The sequence below is a fragment of the Ceratotherium simum genome, chromosome 32 (assembly GCF_057802395.1).
Source record: "Ceratotherium simum simum isolate JZ-2026a chromosome 32, ASM5780239v1, whole genome shotgun sequence".
Lineage (NCBI taxonomy): Eukaryota > Metazoa > Chordata > Mammalia > Perissodactyla > Rhinocerotidae > Ceratotherium > Ceratotherium simum.
In genome coordinates, this window is record NC_141931.1 from 33409471 (window position 1) to 33422128 (window position 12658).

Genomic DNA, 12658 nt, shown 5'->3' on the forward strand with positions numbered 1-12658 from the left:
GAAGTGACTTTAACAGGGCGAAGGCGAGAGTGAGGTTGGAGGGCATCAGTGCTGGAGAGGCTGCAGCCTTCCCCTTGGGCCGTCAGCTGCATGGTGATAGCCATCCTCTCACCTCCCTGAACGTGCCTGATCTACTCCTCTTGCTTTTGCACTTGCTGTTTAGTCTTCCTGACATGCCCACAGTTTGTCTTTGTCTGGACTTTTCTCCTAATTGTTCAAGACTCAGCTGAAGTATCTTCTCTAGGAAACCTTACCTCGCACTCCAGACAGTCCCTTTCTCTACTCTGCATCTATGTGGTATATAGCTCTTTTTCTGAAGTCCTCACAGTTTTTATATCTGTTTACATTTTTCTTTTCTTTTAGTTTTATTTTTTAAAAAGTAATATATAAAAATACTTAGAAGTTAAATAGTGGCTCTGGTTTCCAGAAACAGCAGACTGGATTAGTAAGATTAACTCTCCAGCTAAAAACAATGAAAAATATTACAAAACATAGCTTTACACAATTAAAAAAATAACTTTGAAAGTATCAAAACTCTGAAAAGACAGTAGGAACTCCAAATTACTGTATGAAAGTCTGTAATGAGAGTTATAAGCACATGTCTAGGCTGTATATCAAAGGTGCTCATGCCCCGAGAGCATTTGCTGTACCGACTCTTGGGTTTTGGTTCCACAGCCACGCAAGACAAGAGGAACAGAAGTCAGGTTGTATCCAAGGCCTTAAAAGAGACATCCTGACACTAAGCATGATCCCCAAAGGGAATCACACTCAGTGTGAGGGTGAACCACATCTAAACCCACCCTCTACCCCAACCATAGAGGATTTAGAAAAAAAAAAACAAACTGCCTTGGAAAGAAACAGAGCAGGAGAAGAAAAGTGAAAGAACAAAATTCCAGAGCATTTGGGGCCACAGATCAGCTCTTACAAAGATTTGCTCCTGGGTACATATGGTCTAGAACTCAAGCTTTGGAATTGAGACTGTTGCAACTGTTAGCATCCCTGACATTCTTAGAAAGGACTGTAAACACTGTCTGAAGGAGGCATGTCTATCCTAGACCTTGGACAACCAACAAACAAAAGTTATTGTCGAGGAGAGTGACAAGCAGGAAGTCAGAGAAGACAAGACACCAAAGTGATGGTGGTGGAGGGAGGTGCGGAGACAACATGAATGAGAATTGAGAGAAACAAAATAACAGAAACAGAACTGTAAGGATTTCAAACAGTAGAATTATCAGACATACATTTTAAAACAACTAAACATATCATGTTTAAAGAAATAAAATAAAAACTTGAAATATGTGCAGGAAACATGAAACTATAAAAAGGGATGTAGTTTACTTGAAAAACAGAACTTCTACAAATAAAGACAATCATCAAATTGTAAAACTCAATGGATACCTTATAAGACAAAGAGAAAATCTTAAAATTAGCCAAAGAAAATGGACAGATCACTTTCAAATGATTGACAATTACACACAGCTAGATTCTCAATTACATTATTCAAAGCAGAAAACAGTACACTGATATCTTCAACAGCCAACCTAAAATTCTATATCTAGTGAATCTATATTTCATGAATGAGAGTGAAATAAAGTCATTTTCAGACAAATAAAAACCAAAAGAGGGGCCAGCCCTGTGGCATAGCAGTTAAGTGCGTGTGCTCCGCTGCTGGCGGTCCGGGTTCGGATCCCGGGTGTGCACTGATGCACTGCTTGTCAGGCCATGCTGTGGCGGGGTCCCATATGAAGTGGAGGAAGATGGGCGCAGATGTTAGCCCAGGGCCAGTCTTCCTCAGTAAAGAGAGGAGGATTGGCATGGATGTTAGCTCAGGGCTAATCTTCCTCACACACACACACACAAAAAAACCCAAAAGAATTCATCATAACTGACCCTCACTAAAAGGTGTTCTAAAGGAGATAAGTGATCACAGACGCAAGTTCTGAGAACTGACCTCATGAGTGGCCAAGTCAAGCTTGCACAGCTCACTGGCTTGCAGTTCTAGGGTGACAGCTGTAGAATTTCAAAGAAGAATTAATAACAAGGAGAGAAATGAATGTACAGGTAAATGGAAATGAACAACAACTGAATGCAATATTAATAATAATATTTAATGGGGTCTAAAAAGGAGAGGTAAATTATGGATGTAATAAAGTTAAAGTATTCTAAAGTGCTTGTATTATCCAAGAAAATAATAAAAGTTTTTATTATCTTTATATTTTGATAATTTAACCATTGATATCATAATTTCTAGAATTACCAGTAAAATAAGATAATTAGAATGCAGAACTTCCAAATGATTAGAGCGAAAAAAATTGAATGATAAGGAATTCTTAGCCCATCAAAATACTACAAAAAAGGAAGGAAAAAAATAGAAGAGATGAAACTAGTAGAAATCACAAGACAAGACGGCAGATTTAAACCTAAATATCTTAATAATTATATTAAATGTAAATTACTAAATTTTTGACTTAAAAAAGACAAAGAGAGCTATACTGGATTTTTAAAATTGAACTGTAAACATCCAGAGAATACAGAGAGAATAATAATAAAAGGAGGGAAAGAATATAGCATTTGTATTTGTAGAAGGTATCTGGTATAAATTAATATCAGACAAAATAAACTATAAGGCAAAAAACATTGTGAAAGATAAGGAAAGATGCTTCATAATGATAAAAATTTCAATTCATCAGGAAGATATGATTATCTAAAATGTATGCATCTCATAAAAATAACACCAAAATATAAAACAAAAACTTGATACAACTATGGAGAGAGACAAATTCACAATTATAGAGGAAAATTTTACTCTACCTTGCTCAGTGATTGATAGAAATAATCAGACCAAAAAAAAGTTGGTTAAGATATAAAAGATTAAATAATTTGATTAACAAACTAGATTTATGGATATCTATTGAACCATGTAACCAACTGCAAAAAACACATTTTCTAGTACACACAAAGCATTTACAAACAATGACAAAAAGGCAAGAATTAAAACATTTCAGGGTCCAGCCCGGTGGCGCAAGCAGTTAAGTGCTCACGCTCCACTGCGGCAGTCTGGGGTTTGCCAGTTCGAATCCTGGGTGTGCACGGACGCACCACTTGGTAAGCCATGCTGTGGCGGTGTCCCATATAAAGTAGAGTAAGATGGGCATGGATGTTAGCCCAGGGCCAGTCTTCATCAGCAAAAAAAGAGGAGAATTGGCTGATGTTAGCTCAGGGCCGATCTTCCTCACACACACAAAAAATAAATAATAAAATAAAATAAAACATTTCAAAGGATTGAAGCAATATCCAAATATTTTCTGGTCATAATGTAATTAAAGGAGAAATCAATAACGAAAGGATAGGTAGAAAATTTTCATATCTTTGGATTAAACACATCATTCTAAGTCATATGTCAAGTAATAAATTATAATGAATATTAAATTTTGAATTGAATAATGAAATGCTGCATATTAAAATTATGGATGAAGCCAGAGAAGTAATTAGAGGAAAAGTTATAGCTTTGTATCTATATATCAGAAAAGAAGAAAGGCTGATAATTAATGAGCTTAATATCCATCAAAGAAGGTTAAAAAGCAAATGCAAAGTTAACCCAAAAAAAAGAAGAATAAAGTAAACAATAAAGATAGGAGCAGCAATTAAATGAATGAAACAAAAAACAAACACGATAGGAAAGATTTAGATAGCTAAAGATTTGTTCTTCAATAACAGTAATAAAATTGACAAAACCGCTTGTGAAATTGATCAACAATAGAAAGTACAAATAACTGATCCTGGAATGAAAAAGAGGATATCACTATAGATGCCACACACACAAACATATTAGAAAAAAGATATTATTAGCAACTTTATACCAATAAATTTGAAAATATAGATGAAGTGGACAAATTTTGGGGGACATACATACACCACGACGGACTCAAGAAGAAATAGAAAACAGCAACACTTCAAAACCTTGAAAGAATTAAGTCGAACGTGTCCTCCCTTAAAAGAAAACTCCAGGCCAGCAGGCTTCACTAGATGGTTATTCCAAACATTCAAGGAAGAAACAATGCCTTTTTTTGTGTGTGTGTGTGAGGAAGATCAGCCCTGAGCTAACATCCACGCTAATCCTCCTCTTTTTGCTGAGGAAGACCGGCTCTGAGCTAACATCTATTGCCAACCCTCCTCCTTTTCTTCCCCCAAGCCCCAGTAGATAGTTGTATGTCACAGTTGCTCATCCTTCTAGTTGCTGTCTGTGGGACGCAGCCTCAGCATGGCCGGACAAGGGGTGCATTGTGCGCGCCTGGGTTCCAAACCCAGGCTGCCAGTAGCAGAGCACGCGCACTTAACCTCTAAGCCACGGGGTCGGCCTGGAAACAATGCCTTTCTTACACACACTCCTCTGGACAACAGGAAGAAGAAACACTTCGCAACTTATTTTATGATATAGCAAAATCTTTATACCAAAAGACAAATATTTCCAGGCTAATTTCACTCATGGACATAGATGTAAAACTTTTAAAAAGAGAGTAAAGCCCCACCACCATACGATAATGAGACCAAATACAGTCAATTGTATAAACGCAGGTCCTTTAATCATGACGTTCTTGAGTGGCCATGTCACACTTGCCCGGATCACAGGCTTACAGTTCTGGGGTGAGAGCTGTAGACGCGCAGATATGCCTCAGCCCCTGCTGTGGCTTTATATGGGATGAGTTTCATCTTTTTCTTTTCGTTTCTTTTTTCTTTCCTCTTCTTTCTTTCTGTTTTTTGTCTATCAACTTTTGGCTTAAATATCAGTGGGGAAAATTCTGATTCTTGTGGTGACTGGGCTCTCAAAGATGCTGACATAAATATCAGAAACCCACTGATTAGGCTGAGAGAATATTGGGGTGCAGGGACCTGTCCTCTACTTCCCCATTTCCCAGGAAATAATCGATTACCTACAGCTACCCTAGCCCCCTCCAAATCCCTGAAGAGGTTAAGTACTTTAATCAGCCTCTGTTTGAGAAAGCACAGGAAAAATTGCCAATGTATTACTCTCGGTTTCAGGCTATTTTGGGGGAGTTATTGGTGAGTTTTATTGTAATAGTAAGCCAAATTCAGCAATATGTTATAAGGATAATACAATTTGACTAAGTAGATTTATCCAAAGAATGCAAGGTTAGTTTAACATTTTAAAAAATCAGTTAATTATTTTCCATATTAGTAGATTAAGACAGGAAAAAATATATGATCATCCCAGTAGATGCAAGAAAAACATTTGGTAAAATTCAATATCAGCTTAAAAACTGAGTACACTGAATCAGATAAAGAGAAGCTACAAAAATCTACAATAAACATCGTATTTAACAAATGTTTGAAAACTTTCCCTTTGAGATGATGAACAAGAAAATGCCATCTCCTATCGCCACTGTCACCACTACTGCTCAACGCTGAACAGGAGGTCCCGGCTGTTATAGAGAGATAAGAAAAAAATCAAGACCATTAACTTTGGAAAGGAAGAAGCCAAACTATCATTGTTGTCAGATAAAATGATTGTATAAGTATTAAATAAAAATTTTCACAGATAAAATACTAAAATTAATAAGAAAGTTTATAGCAAGTTTACCAAAAAATAAAATCAGTATAAAAATTCAATTGTATTTCTATACGAGAGCAACAAATAGAAAATGTAATTTTAAAACATACCACTTACAAATAGCATCCAAACATAGCAATTAGAATAAATATAAAAGAATAATGTAAAAGACCTTTATGAGGAAAATTATATAACTTTACTGAAAGACATTGTTGAAAACCTAAATGAATGGAGAGCTCTGCCATGTTTATGGAATGGAAGATTCAAAATGCAAAGAGGTCATTTATGTCTAAATTGATTTCTAGATTCAATGCAATCCCACTCGAAATCCCAAGAGGTATTTTGTGGCAGTGACACGTATTAAGATAATTCAAAATATAAAAAAATTCCAAGGAGAAGAATAGCCAAGGCATTGAAGAAGGAGGAGAAGGGAGGAGGCGAAGGAAGAGGGCAAAGAGGGGATGAGAGGCCTCGGTCTGTCCAGTGTTTAGATATTGTGAAGCCATATTGACCAATACAAGGTTGGTGCAGGAATAGACAAACAGACGAGTGGAACAGAAAAGAGAGCCTATATACACATGGTAATATGTGGCGTAGGGAGTAACTTAGAGCAGTGGGGGGAAAGTTGCACTTATGTTCACCAGGATATCATCTATGAGATATATGCATCAAATATAATCATATAATATTAAATTATATTATATTGTTCCCATAATAGCCCAAATCTGGAAACAACCCACATGTCCATCAACAGTGGAATGGTAGAATAGATCAATAAACTCTCAGACATTCATTCAAAAAGATATTTATTTAGAGCCAAAAAATCAGTAGGCTACATGAAACAATATGGATGAATCCATAAACCTCAAGTTGAATGAATAAGAAACAAAACATAGAAATTATGGTATAATGCTATTTATATAAAGCTCAAAAGTAAGCAAAATTAAACTATATTTTATGGAGATGCATGCAAAGATAGAATCACCACACGAGACAGGAGAATGATCTGTCTTGGTGGGAATGAGAGTGTCACAGTCAGGAGGGACTTCTGGGATTAAATAATGATCAATTTCTTGACTGGGTTCATAGTTATTTGGCTTTATAACTATTTATTAAATGTTACCTATAACATTTATGCATATTTCTATATATTATATTTTGCAATAGAAATTTTTAAAAAATAGTATAATTTGACTTCTAATGAAAATCCATTTTCTGACTTGGTTGAGAATTAGTGGCTTTCTACTTTTTTTTTTTTTTTTATTGCAGTAACATTGGTTTATAACATTGCAAAAATTTCAGGTGTACATCATTGTACTTCTATTTCTGTGTGGACTACATCATGTTCACCACCCAAATACTAATTACAACCCATCACCACACACATGTACCGAATTATCCCTTTCACCCTCCACCCTCCCCCCTTCCCCTCTGGTAACCACCAATCCAATCTCTGTCCCTATGTGTTTGTTTATTGTTGTTATTATCTACTACTTAATGAAGGAAATCATACGGTATTTGGCCTTCTCCCTCTGACTTATTTCACTTTGCATTATACCCTCAATGTCCATCCATGTTGTCACAAATGGCTGGATTTCGTCGTTTCTTATGGCTGAGTAGTATTCCATTGTGTATATATACCACAGCTTCTTTATCCATTCGTCCCTTGATGGGCACTTAGGTTGCTTCCAAGTCTTGGCTATTGTGAATAAGGCTGCAATGAACACAGGGGTGCATGTACCTTTGCAAATTGGTGTTTTCAAGTTCTTTGGATAAATACCCAACAGTGGAATAGCTGGATCATATGGTAGTTCTATCCTTGATTCTTTGAGGAATCTCCATACTGTTTTCCATAGTGGCTGCACCACTTTGCACTCCCACCAGCAGTGTATGAGAGTTCCCTTCTCTCCACATCCTCTCCAACACATGTTGTTTCCTGTCTTGTTAATTATAGCCATTCTGACAGGCGTGAGGTGATATCTCATTGTAGTTTTGATTTGCATTTCCCTGATAGTTAGTGATTTTGAACATCTTTTCATGTGTCTGTTGGCCATCTGTATATCTTCTTTGGAGAAATGTCTGTTCAGGTCTTTTGCCCATTTTTTAATTGGGTTGGTAGTTTGTTGTTGAGATGCATGAGTTCTTTATATATTTTGGAGATTAAGCCCTTATCAGATGTATGGTTTGCAAATATCTTCTCCCAATTGTTAGGTTGTCTTTTCGTTTTGTTGATGGTTTCCTTTGCTGTGCAGAAGCTTTTTAGTTTGATGTAGTCCCATTTGTTTATTTTTTCTATTGTTTCTCTTGCCCGGTCAGATGTGGTGTTTGAAAAGATGTTGCTAAGACCGATGTCGAAGAGCGTACTGCCTATGTTTTCTTCTAGAACTTTCACAGTTTCAGGTCTTACATTCAAGTCTTTAATCCATTTGGAGTTAATTTTTGTGTATGGTGTAAGGTAAGGATCTACTTTCATTTTTTTGCATATGGCTATCCAGTTTTCCCAACACCATTTGTTGAAGAGACTTTCTTTTCCCCATTGTATGTTCTTGGCTCCTTTGTCAAAGATTAGCTGTCCATAGATGTGTGGGTTTATTTCTGGGCTTTCGATTCTATTCCATTGAGTGGCTTTCTACTTATTTGTTAAATGCCAAAACACTTATGCACATTTCTGTATATGTTATCTTTTACAATAAAAGTATATAATTTTATAACTACAAATGAAAAACAGCCATCCTCAGACCTGTCCCATCTTACTTCCTAGGGGCACGCAGTCAGATTTCTGCTGTTTCTTTTGGTGTTTACCTCATATTTCTAAACATAAGCTTGTAGTGCTGTGTCTTTGTCTTTCCGTTTTAGATACTATTACACTGTCTACATCCACACGGTGAGGACATACGTTCTTATCTACCTCTCTCTCTAGGCTCACACATGCTTCCTGTTCTCTTCCTCCCCAGCTATATCGCTTTTTGTTTATGTCAATTTTCAGAATTTACATTATGATGACTACGTAAATATTATTCATCACCAAAATAATCCAACCCCAAACTCCTCTCAATGTGTTCTTTCTATTAGTTTCATTTTTTTTTCTTGGACACATCCCTCCAGGATTCCTCATTCTGTTTCTCCAGGTTGGACTGGTGTTTACATTATTATGCTTATGAAGTATTTTTCAGAGACTCTACTACCAGCCATGAGACCATAAGTGATACCAGACTTGCCCTCCACTGAAAACAACTACAAAATTGGACAATATATGCTACAACTCTTTTCAGGCATTGAAAAATGAGCATCCCACGAGGAGAGAAACTCAGGATGTGAGCCCAGTTGCCCACAACTGTTCTGGCTTTCAGCCTGGAGGTGGTCTTGCCAAGCTGAGGAGGAAGGGGCTGAAGCTCAGATCTCTGAAGTGGTGGGAATTTGTTGGACAGGATTTCTGAGAAGGGGGGGCGCTGCACGGAGAGGAGCACTGAGAAGTCTGCACAGGGATTCTCTGCAGGGCCTCGGCTTACGACTGGGCCACACAGGCAAAGGGTGACACTCTGTGAGGCCAGCAGAGACCACCTGCTGCAGGGTGGGGCTCAGGGGCGCTGCCAGAGGTGTGCAGTTCTGGGAGACATCGGAGCACCAGCTGAGGCAGTGGATAGACATCAGTGAAAATTTTGGAATAGAGTTCAGATTCCAGAAAAGCCAAAGCTTAAGACTAGGGTCCACACTCTATAGGATGGGACATCTCCTAAGCATAAGCTCTAAACCAAAATAGGCCCACTCCAAGAAAGAATAAAACCAAGGCTGACAAGACCAAAGTAAGGACGAATAATCTCACCATCTGCCTGAACAAAGGGGACATGATTTTGTCTCTCCATGACATGTCATACACAACGTCCAGCATACAATAAAAGGTTACTACACATGCAAAGAAATGGGAAAATATGAGCCATAGTCAAGAGAAAATGCAGTTTTTGGAAACTGATCATTGGTTCCCCAGATGTTGGAATTAGCAAGCAGGAACTTTCAAGCAACCATACAAGTATGAACATTTATAACAGCTGTTTGAATAAGTGGTCATAATGAGTAAACAAATGGGAAATCTCAACAGAGAAATGTAAATTATAGAAAAGAACCAAAGAGAAATTAGAAAACTGAAAAGTGTAACATATGAAATGATAAATTAGTAGGATAAGCTTAATAGTGGATTGCAGATATTAGAAAGAAGGATCAACAAGCCATTGTCTGAAAAAGAGAAAGAGAAAAGATTAAAAAAATAAAACATGGACAGAGTCACATTGACCTGTAGGACAATATCAATCTTTACAACAGAGGTGTAGGAGGAGTCCAGAAGAGAGGCAAGCAAGAATGAGCAGAAAACATGTGGAAGAATAGCTGAAAATTACCCAAATTTTGTGAAAAGTATAAACTTACAGATCAAAAAATCTCAGCAAATTCTAAGCAGGATAAATACACCCAGGCACTTCATAGTCAAATTGTTGAAACCAAAGAAAGAGAAGATCTTAAAAGCAGCCAGAGAAAAATGACAATTACATACAATTGAGTGATGACATGAATCATGATTGATTTCTTATCAGAAACAATGGAGGCCAGAAGACAATGGAACAAGATTGCAAGTCTGAAAGAAAAAAACTGTTAACCCAGACTTCCAAATCCAGTGAAATTTCACATATCGTTTGAAATGGAAGATGCAGTAAGGATACTTCATTGCCAGTACAACTGCACTACAAGAATTCTAAAGGAAGTTCTTCACGACCTAGGTAGAAATTCAGATCCACAGGAATGAATGAAGAACACCAAAAATGGTAAATAGAAAAGACTATACACTTTTTTTATTTTCCTCTCCAAGTTTTAAAGAGACATATGACTAGTAAAGCAAATACTATCCCAGTGCTTTGTGGCATTTATAATATATGTAGATGACAATAAACAAAACAATGCAAAGAGGTATAGAAAATGTCAGTAGAGGAGTTAAACTAGAATACTAAAAAAATATTTGATTAATCCAAAAGAAGGAAAGGAGGAACAGAAGAACAAAAAACAGAAAATAAATCGTAAAACCATAGACCTGTATCCAACCATATCAACATTACATTACAAGCAAATATTATTCAGAATTTGTCATTATAATATACTATGATCTGGATCCTTTCTTTTTGTTTTTCCTAAAATTAACTGCCTTATTTTTTCTATAAGATTAGCTTTTTTTTTAAACCATTCATAATTTTCCCCATACCTTATAATATTCTCTCACTAAAATTTTCTACAGAGTCAACCACATCAACTAATCTATCAATTCCCTTTTTAATTTTTTTAACTTTTTTGCAGGGAATACACCTCCCCATACCTCATGTTTCCTTCCATGTGGAGGTGCTCTATTATTGTAACCTTTCTAGCCTTTCTGTACTTATAAACACAGACACACGCACATGCACACGTGCATGTACACACACACTGCCCCAGAAAAGGTGAAGTATCTTCTCCGACTGGTGAGAATGAAGAAGAAACAGCACAGCTCCGAGGCTGGCTTCTTCTCCTCCTCATGGGCGTGAACAGTGTGCAGAGAACACGCACTGTGTACTCTTCACCAGGAGCGGACTCTGTTTGCAAGAGGAGGCCTGCACCAGCCCAATGTGGCCTGTAGTAGTAAAGTTTTATGGCTCAGTACTAGGAAGCCCATTTGCCTGCAGATATAAGACACATTCACCAATAATAGTGTTACTACAATAAAAGTGAATGTTTTGGTCTCCTAATAAATTACAGAATCAGAAGCCCTATCAGAGCAGGTGTCCATCTACTAATGTGATTTAAACATGGTGATATGAAAATGAAACTATATTAGGTGACAAAGAAGAGTAGATTGTCAGTTAGTCAACTGATGGGCAATTATTGAGTACTATCTGTTTCTCAAGTGCTAGAAATAAAACTAATCTTCATAATCATCTTTCATTGCTTTTGCTTTAGTTCAGTATTTTTGGTTATTCAAAAATTTTTAAAGTTGTATATAATATCTTACTTATAACTTCTTCTGCTTCTTAATTCCACTCCCCAATTTTGGTTGGTTTGTTTTATAATGTGTTCTTAAGTAGTTGGCCCTTTGTAATTCTCTTGGTGCTCAGGATATAAAGTTTTTATCTAGATTTGTTTTTTTCCCGTATTAACATCTGTTATGGTTGACTTGTGTCCCCCCTAAAGAAGATATGTTGAAGTCCTAACCCCTAATCCCTCAGAATGTAACTTTATTTAGAAATAGGGTCTTTTCATCTTAACCAAGTTAAGATGAGGTCACTAGGGTGGGCCCTAATCCAATATGACCCATGTCCTTATAAAAAGAGGAAATTTGCAGACAGACACAGACAGAGGTAAGACGACGTAAAGATGCCCATGTGACGACGGAGTCACAGATTGGAGCCATGCGGACAAGCCAAGGACTGCCAGGGATTGCCGGACGCTCGGAAGAGGCAAGGCAGGATTCTTCCCTAGAGCCGTCGGAGGGAGCGCGGCCCTGCTGACACCTTGATTTCAGACTTCCAGCCTCCAGAACCAGGAGACAGTAAGTTTCTCTTGTTGAAAGCCACCCGATTTGTGCCCCTTTGTTACGGCAGCCCTAGGAATGTAATACAATATCTAACTTCCCAGCAACATTTCAAATAGCACTCTGTTTACCTATGTTTAAAACTTTTACCTGGTTTATCATATCTTAAAATTCATTAGTTTGGAGCTCTGTCTGCCTGTATCTGTATTTTCCTCCCTCAGTCTTCTTGTCTGTTTTAACACAGTTCTTTTTCTGGAATGTATATTCCTTGATAAATCAAGGGTCTCTGTGTTGACCTTCCTCCCTCCATCTCTTCCTCTTACCCTTCCCCTGTCCATTCTCTCTCTCTTCCCAGCCTTCAATCTTTCTTTCTTGTGCTTCAGAGTACTTCTTTTAGTTCGTGGAGGACCGGTGGTCAGAGGGAAAGGACAGCAGCACATCTGAGCGAAAGGGAACAGAGGAGGTTCCTGTCGAACAAGTTCCACAGGTTAGAAAAGTTGGGTAGAGGTCAAAGCCACAGAGTGAAGATTTAGTGGATTTTCTAAACT